Raw genomic sequence first — 8,344 nt, 5'->3', positions numbered from 1 at the left:
GAGAGGTGGTTCTATCTTCACCATAGACAGGGGGCATCCTCTACATCTAGAGGAGAGGAGGTTTTACCATCACCATCTACTCCTAGAGGAGAGGAGGTTCTATCATCACCATAGACAGGGGGCATCCACTACACCTAGAGGAGAGGAGGTTCTACCATCACCATCTACTCCTAGAGGAGAGGAGGTTCTACCATCACCATAGACAGGGGGCATCCTCTACTCCTAGAGGAGAGGAGGTTCTACCATCACCATAGACAGGGGGCATCCTCTACTCCTAGAGGACAGGAGGTTCTACCATCACCATAGACAGGGGGCATCCTCTACACCTAGAGGAGAGGCGGTTCTACCATCACCATCTACTCCTAGAGGAGAGGAGGTTCTACCATCACCATAGACAGGGGGCTTCCTCTACTCCTAGAGGAGAGGAGGTTCTACCATCACCATAGACAGGAGCATCCCCTACACCTAGAGGAGAGGTGCTTCTACCATCACCATAGACAGGGGGCTTCCTCTACTCCTAGAGGAGAGGTGGTTCTACCATCACCATCTACTCCTAGAGGAGAGGAGGTTCTACCATCACCATAGACAGGGGGCATCCTCTACTCCTAGAGGACAGGAGGTTATACCATCACCATAGACAGGGGGCTTCCTCTACACCTAGAGGAGAGGTGGTTCTACCATCACCACAGACAGGGGGCATCCTCTACACCTAGAGGAGAGGTGGTTCTACCATCACCATCTACTCCTAGAGGAGAGGAGGTTCTACCATCACCATAGACAGGGGGCATCCTCTACATCTAGAGGAGAGGAGGTTCTATCATCACCATAGACAGGGGGCATCCTCTACATCTAGAGGAGAGGAGGTTCTACCATCACCATAGACAGGAGGCATCCTCTACACCAGTGATTTTCAACCTTTTTTGAGCCGCGGTACACTTTTTATAATTAGAAAATCCTGGGGCACACCACCAACCAAAATAGCACAAAATGACACTAAAACAGTCATAAAAGGCCTCCCTTTACTAATAAAAAAACCCCCTAGCGCCCTCCCTTTACTAATAAAGACCTCTAGCGGCCTCCCTTTACTAATTAAAAGACCCTAGCGGCCTCCCTTTACTAATCAAGAGCCCCTAGCGGCCTCCCTTTACTAATCAAGAGCCCCTAGCGGCCTCCCTTTACTAATCAAGAGCCCCTAGCGTCAGGTCGCATAAGTCACGTGACATGGGCCGCGCGGTGCAGGAGCTACAGAAGATGGGCGGATCGCCGACGCAGGGCTTGGAGGTAAGTATGGGGGGCAGAAACACGGGGGGCGCGGCGGCAGCGCTACACAGGGGCTCCCCGCGGCACACTCAACCATGTGTTGTGGCACACTAGTGTGCCGCGGCACACAGGTTGAAAATCACTGCTCTACACCTAGAGGAGAGGGGGTTCTACCATCACCATAGACAGGAGGCATCCTCTACACCTAGAGGAGAGGCGGTTCTACCATCACCATAGACAGGGGGCATCCTCTACACCTAGAGGAGAGGAGGTTCTACCATCACCATAGACAGGGGGCTTCCTCTACACCTAGAGGAGAGGTGGTTCTACCATCACCATCTACTCCTAGAGGAGAGGAGGTTCTACCATCACCATAGACAGGGGGCTTCCTCTACACCTAGAGGAGAGGTGGTTCTATCCTCACCATAGACAGGGGGCATCCTCTACATCTAGAGGAGAGGAGGTTTTACCAACACCATCTACTCCTAGAGGAGAGGAGGTTCTATCATCACCATAGACAGGGGGCATCCACTACACCTAGAGGAGAGGAGGTTCTACCATCACCATCTACTCCTAGAGGAGAGGAGGTTCTACCATCACCATAGACAGGGGGCATCCTCTACTCCTAGAGGAGAGGAGGTTCTACCATCACCATAGACAGGGGGCATCCTCTACACCTAGAGGAGAGGCGGTTCTACCATCACCATCTACTCCTAGAGGAGAGGAGGTTCTACCATCACCATAGACAGGGGGCATCCTCTACTCCTAGAGGACAGGAGGTTATACCATCACCATAGACAGGGGGCTTCCTCTACACCTAGAGGAGAGGTGGTTCTACCATCACCACAGACAGGGGGCATCCTCTACACCTAGAGGAGAGGTGGTTCTACCATCACCATCTACTCCTAGAGGAGAGGAGGTTCTACCATCACCATAGACAGGGGGCATCCTCTACACCTAGAGTAGAGGCGGTTCTACCATCACCATAGATAGGGGGCATCCTCTACACCTAGAGGAGAGGGGGTTCTACCATCACCAGAGACAGGGGGCATCCTCTACATCTAGAGGAGAGGAGGTTCTACCATCACCAGAGACAGGGGGCATCCTATACACCTAGAGGAGAGGAGGTTCTACCATCACCATAGACAGGGGCATCCTCTACACCTAGAGGAGAGCCGGTTCTACCATATACAGGGGGCATCAGGGCTGGTTCTAGACAAAGTGGGGCCCTGGGCAAAACTAAAAGTTGGGCCCCAAAATAAAACTATTTTATGACCAGTCACAATCAGCAAGAGGCTCCCTTTAGTATGATAAAACATACTGTAATTTTTGAGAATTTTACAGGAGATAGATCATAGGAAGATTGATGGGCAGCATGGTGGCTCAGTGGTTAGCACTACAGCCTTGCAGCGCTGGTCAACATCTGCAAAGATTTTGTATGTTCTCTCTGTGTCTGCGTGTCTACTGCGGGTCCTCTGGTTTCCTCCCACACTCCAAAAAATGACTGGTAGGTTGATTAAACTGTAAGGCCTATTGGGGAGAGGGACCGATATTTCCTGAAAGCAGACACTTGCCCCATTTTCAAAATTGCATCAAAGAGTTTATAGACATAGGCGCAATTTTGATTCAAACTGAAACATTTTATAAAAAATACTTAAAATTTGACTGATGGCAAAAAATTTGATCCAAACATAAAATATTTACCTTCACATCTCCTAAATGTAATAGATGGACATGTGTAGAGTTCACAAATGTGCCCTGTTGATATGTTCACATAAATAAATCCACATAATATCACTAAAACTGTGATAACTAGATATCTGCTTTTCAGCTATAAACTGACAATCACAACCTGCAAAATATATCAATAAAACAGAATAAAAAGTAAAGGAGCCATAAAACCTATAGAATTTTGAAAGCAGACAACCAGGCGATTCATTTGGCAATTAACATTCAAAATTCAAATCCAGAATACTTATATAAAGAAAATATACTTTCCTAAAACAGTAAGATGTGAGGGGATCATACAGACCCCACATGTGTATATCCACCAAAATATGCAGCAAAGGGAACTGCAGAAAATTCACACAGATCTATCATTGTTTGCTCCTTACACAATGGTCACCCAAATAAATAACTATATAACCATAAACCGAGCTAATGAGATAATAAAAGTCACATTTAGATGTCACGCCCCCCACGCCACGCCCCCCGATTTCTGTCGCGCGAAAGTTGGCGCGATTGCGCCAAAAATCGATCGCGTGCGCCACAATCCCGTGAAATACAGTGCAAAACGGAAATATTCGGGAAAAACCCTTAGTAAATGTGCCCCATAAAGTGAATATTTCCATTATCTGTGAGGTGCAGCAGCTCCTGTGTGCAGCAAATGCTCCCTGCAGCCTGATGGCTAAGAATCTGGAGGGGGCTACACTTCAGGGGGCTGTATCTCTGGCTCTGTGACACTTAGAACCTCACTTCTTTTTTCCTATGAAAGAAGAGAGTCTCCTCTTTTATATGAATCTAAATACATGTTTCTAAGTTTTAGGAAAACGGAGATATTAACTGTTAAACTGACGTCTGGAGTGATTTTTATATATAAAATGGCACCTGATATTCTCACTTTAAACCTGAATATCTCTGGATCCAGGGCACCTAGAAACAAAATTCAAGATTCATTTGAAAGAAGAGATTCTCCCCTTTCAGGGGCCCTGGGCAATTGCCACCTTTGCCTACCCATAGCGCCGGCCCTGGGGGGCATTGTCTACACCTAGAGGAGAGGAGGTTCTACCATCACCATAGACAGGGGGCATCCTCTACACCTAGAGGAGAGGGAGTTATAGCATCACCATAGACAGGGGGCATCCTCTACATCTAGAGGAGAGGCGGTTCTACCATCACCATAGACAGGGGGCATCCTCTACACCTAGAGGAGAGGTGGCTCTACCATCACTATAGACAGAGGATATCCTCTACACCTAGAGGAGAGGTGGTTCTACCATCACCATAGACAGGGGGCATCCTCTACACCTAGAGGAGAGGCAGTACTACCATCACCATAGACAGGGGGCATCCTCTACACCTAGAGGAGAGGTGGTTCTACCATCACCATAGACAGGGGGCATCCTCTACACCTAGAAGAGAGGTGGTTCTACCATCACCATAGACAGGGGGCATCCTCTACACCTAGAGGAGAGGAGGTTCTTCCATCATCATAGACAGGGGGCATTTTGACTGGAAATTTAGATTTTGAGTTCTAGCACAGGAATCCACAATATAATCTGCAACAATACCATTTACTGGATGCCTTTATCATACTGGCTCTTTGATTTCCTTAGGTCAGGAGAACCTGCTGCATTCTCATCCTGGTTCTCCTCTGTTCATTGGCCTTGAGGTCGGACAGTGCGCCAGACTGCTGCAGGCAGAAAACATGTTCCTGTAGATTGTACGATATTCTTCGTGGATCCGGCAATCACGCTGCTGGGATTTTGACCCTGGGGAAGAGGAAGAGCAGTGCTCAGACCCTACAGACACGTCTTCAGAGGTTATTTCAAGGCTCTGGCAATCAGGCGGCAGGCATCCTTACGATGGGGAAGAGAGCTGAAGAGTCTCCAGAAAGACGCTGTAGTGATGATCAGTTGATTAATGGCTTGATCTCCAATACACAGTCTCCATTCTCTTCATGTCCCACATTGATGGACCTAGCTAATGGTAGCAAAGGTTCTGCTTGCCAAAAAAGTCCCAACAAATAGCAGAACTCAGGCCTCAACTCCCATAACCCAAATGTATAAAGTGACCAAGAACCACCACTGATTTGCTCAAAATAACAGATAATATATATTTATTAGTATCCTTATTAAATGACCTTGCTTATTGTAGCATGTGCCTCTATAACATCAATTGTGAGGTATTTCTAGTGGCGTACTAGTTACTAAAATGCTACAGCTACGAGGGTTGAAACAGTGAATGTAAAACAACAGCATCCAACAAAACACAAGTCATTGTAAAGCTGTGCCCTAAAAGAAGTTCCCTTAAAAGACTGAATTGCATTCAAGAGGACAGATGAGGGACACACGGGAAGCCATTGCAATGATGATACAGATATTTGGAATGCTCTTTTTGTAGATAAGTTATAAAGTTTTCCAGAATTCAACGCAAATAAAGTCATAATTGAAAACCGCTCCATATAATTTATTCCTGGCATGTAGCATCCTCTTAGATTGGGGTGGATTCCATAATGTATTCCTGTGTACTGTACAGAGTGAACCTAAACTTTAAGGGTGCAGTCACACATTGCGATTCAATTTAGAAGCGGAATCAAATGGCCTGGGGGCATGTGAAACGCCTGCAATCGGTAACCAGCATCTTGTATTGTTTAAATGCTGGTTACCAATCACATACATTTCGGGCCTTTGCACGCCCCTGCGCTTCTAAACAGAATCAAACCATTACATGTGACCGTAACCTGAGAGTGTAGTAGCAGATTGCTTCTTAGGCCTTGCCTGTTAAAGGGGTTTTCCCATAAAGAAAGTTTAGGCCATATCCACGGGATAGGGCCTAACTTGCTGATCAGTGAGGGTCTCAGTGCTGAGAACCCCACATATCACAAAAACGACCGATCCAATGGGGTCCCACGTAGCTCTGTCGGACCCCTCGTCGCTCCATGAGACTAATGGAGCAGACGGCTGACGCCAAAAGGATCATTCGGGCCGGAGGTTAGGGGTGACAAGTGGACATCTGTCCCTATAGTACCCCAATTGACTCCTGCCCTTACAAGGACAGTCCACAACTGACCCTGTAAAGTCAAAGCATGCCCCCTAAAAAACACCGTATACCCTGACGCGTTTCGTCAAAATAGACTCTTCAGAGGGATTTGTAGATAAATAAAGCAACCTGCCAGATGCTCGGCTTTAGTTGCGGTCGCAAGTGGCATGCATAGGAAAACATGAACGGGCTCGTTGTAAGCTGCTGCCCCGAAGACATTAATAGAAGCTGCTTATCCCTAGTCCCAGTGGTGGACTTAGGAACCTGTTGTGTGCAGCTGGCACAGGAACTTGCACCATACTGAGAGGGTTGCCGGCCTTTTAAACTCTAAGCCCCGCCCAGGCGACAATCCTATTGGGTGCGCAGGAGAAAAAAAAAAAACCTCGGCTCGCTATTGGTCACACAGCGGGCCGCACAAAGGATCATGCGGACCGCAGTGTAAACTCACCCCGTCTGAGAGGCGGAAAGACCGCCAAGTGAACAGCAGGGGGCAGCTCATGGATCGGTGCTGCGCGTGCGCCAGATATGGCGTGTGAGTTTATTTGTCGCGCTGACATAGCAACGCTAAATAGCCCATCCCCTTACTGGGCGTGATTACCACTATGCGTCATGGTGGCTAGAACAAACAGCAGGTAAAGACAAAAAGGAGGGTGTAAACAAAATATCAACAAAAATGTAAACACAATGTAAACAAGCTCTGATAGTGATCAGAGTAAAAGGGCAAGGAGCAAAAATAGAAGGAAGACAAAAGAAAGCGAGGAGAACATTGGGAGGGAGTTAACATTGAGAAACACTGTTAGATAACAAGTAGTTATATAAATGAACAAGGAGGCCACCTAAGATATATCTATGTGAGCCTCAGGGAATAAGGTATGTATAATCATATGGGTCTAGGTCAATGCCGGAGGACGGAGTATGATATACAACATGTCAGAGGGGAACCAGATCCAGAAAAAGTATAATGAACCATCACAACAACCTTGTAGTCTAGATAAGTATCAAGCCGGGATCTCAAAAGGTATAAATTGTGTTATACAAAGTATTATAAAAATGGGGAAAATACAATTTGGTCATTTAAGCCCTTGGGGTCGATGGTGTCTAGAGTGAAAATCCATCTGGCCTCTCTTTGGAGGATAAGTTTGTCCCAATTGCCCCCTCTTTTTGGGTATGGGACACTATCAATCCCCATGAAACGTAAGGCCGTTGCATCGCCGAAGTGATACGTCCATACATGGTTCGCAAGTGGTTTATCTCTCCGGTGTGAGATGTCACCCAGGTGTTCCCCCACTCACCTGCGTAATTCCCTGTAGGTTTTTCCTATGTATTCTAAACCACATTTACAGGTTACCTTGTAAATCACGCCAGTACTCTTACAGTTTATGTATTTGCGGATGTCATAGGTTTTACCTGTAACATTGCTGGTAAAGGTTTGTAATGGGAAGGCCGTCCCGACCTTCAGCGTTGATAAGTTTTGAAACATGGGAGATGTTGCAAATCTGATCGAGCTCTGGTTTTGTCCTTATACTGCATTTGAGGGTACGTTCAGGCATTTTTTGTACAGGTATGCCAGGTTTTCTGTGCCAAAATCCATGAGGAAAAAAATATGATTGTATCCAATGGGAGATTTCCCACCCTTTGGCGACTCCACGCCAGGTGGGCGTGTTGGGGCATTAAGGTGGCAATTCCCGGCAATAGTTGTCTGGGCAATAGTTATGCCTTGCAACAGAAACTCGGCGTAGAATTGACTGCCTAGACACATGACGACCACCAGATATATCAGGAGAGCTGAGCCTCAGATATATCTGGCACAGTGGGAGGGGCAGGATTTACATCATGCGCTGACACACCATACGAGAAATATGTACCATGCGAGAAGTAATATATTGTGCCCATTGGTGCCAATCATCTCTTCAAAATCATCTGGCTTTGATATCAGAATGGTTATGTAGGGGATAATGAACAGCAGAATGATAGAGCCATATACATGGGGGAATCTGGCATACAAGCTGTGGAACAGTTGCCATTCCTTGTACATGGCAAGAAATTGCAACTTTTTATCCCTCAACCACATTTCATGCCAAGTGGGCAGGGAGGGGGCCAGGGCGCTGAGATGGCACCGGCTGTAACAGAATTCTCGCTGGAACCAACATAGAATCGGCCTGTTATACAAACAGACTGAAACATTTTGGGGAAGAAAACATCAGGTTAGTGACATATCATTTACTCTCATTAAATTCCACGGAGACAGCTTAATTACTGCAATATACCAGTGTATGATAATCAGATATATGGATACTCTCTGGGGGTATAAATTACGAAATAA

The sequence above is a fragment of the Engystomops pustulosus genome, chromosome 6 (assembly GCF_040894005.1).
Source record: "Engystomops pustulosus chromosome 6, aEngPut4.maternal, whole genome shotgun sequence".
NCBI lineage: Eukaryota > Metazoa > Chordata > Amphibia > Anura > Leptodactylidae > Engystomops > Engystomops pustulosus.
The sequence above is the reverse complement of the archived record's forward strand: the minus strand, read 5'-3'. Positions refer to the sequence as shown.